Genomic DNA, 1,254 nt, shown 5'->3' with positions numbered 1-1,254 from the left:
GTAAAGTGAACTCTATAATTTTTACAGAGTTCGCTAGAATGCCGCAAAATTGCTCTAAAAATTGTATTTGAGAAATTAAAGTTGAAAAATGGGGTTTGAAGAAATAATAATTTTTTTATTTTATTTCAGAAAAAAAAACCTGCCCTTTTCCCCCTAATTTTCTTCTTCTCTCTGTCGAATCCCCTGCTTCATTTCTTTCTTTCTTTTTCAAATTGAGTGTTAAAACTCTCTCTCCCTGTGGTGGCTTTTAGTCACTTCTTCCCTTTTTTATTCGTTTTTAACTTGTGGGTCCCACTTAGTTGGGGACCACTTACAATAAGAACCACACCCGTAGTCAGAGAAAAAAAATAGTGTTTGCACAACTCTATTTCTAATAGAATGCCATATTTAGCAAAAGCTATAAAATACGGACACTTTACTGAGTTGCCGTGTCTGTGTGTCAGACATATTTTGGACAGAACACTCATTCAACACGCGTTTTTGCTGTGTACAATCGTGTCTTAATAAATAATAAAAAATTCTTTTTCGGACACGTCTGTACACACCTAAATACTATCACGTGTCAGCGTGTCCAGTCTTATTCTTAACATATGTAAAATTTAATTTATATTTTAATATCAATAAAATATCAAAATATCATTACGATTTATCTAAAAAATACTTTATATTTTATATTTATGCGTTTCTCCGTGTCATATAAAATTTTAAAATTCACGTATAGGTGTGTCCCGTATCGTGTCGTGTCCTGTATCAGTGTCCGCATCATAGAGCAAAAGCAAAGAAGGATTTGATCTATTGTTATCGAATTTCCTATTAGGCGTGCTAGCCCTATTTTCAGGAATTATTGAATCAAAAGCATCCCAGGAGTCATAGACTGTTTTCGACGTGAAGAAGACTCGGTTGTAGATCGCTAGGCCCCTTTCATAAAGTTTGATAGAACTAATGCTACATCTGATCTACTAATAAAATGAGATATTTTATCTCTTCCTCGGAACAAGTGAATCATAAATTTTATTCACCTAGGAGAACGCTTGAAAACACTATTAGGATAAACCTGTTCTACGCAATACCACACAATGAAGTTGATGGCAACGTGCCAAGAGTGGCCAATAAGACAGAAATTCTAACGGTTGATCGGTTGCAGACTAAACACGAAAAAATTCAAGGACAGATTCTACTAGGTTTACTTGATAGCCACCTTAGCCTAATATAGAGGATAGAGGGCTGACAATAACAGATCTCTTTTCTTTCCCT

The sequence above is a fragment of the Arachis duranensis genome, chromosome 4 (genome assembly GCF_000817695.3).
Source record: "Arachis duranensis cultivar V14167 chromosome 4, aradu.V14167.gnm2.J7QH, whole genome shotgun sequence".
NCBI lineage: Eukaryota > Viridiplantae > Streptophyta > Magnoliopsida > Fabales > Fabaceae > Arachis > Arachis duranensis.
This window is presented reverse-complemented; position numbering follows the sequence as displayed.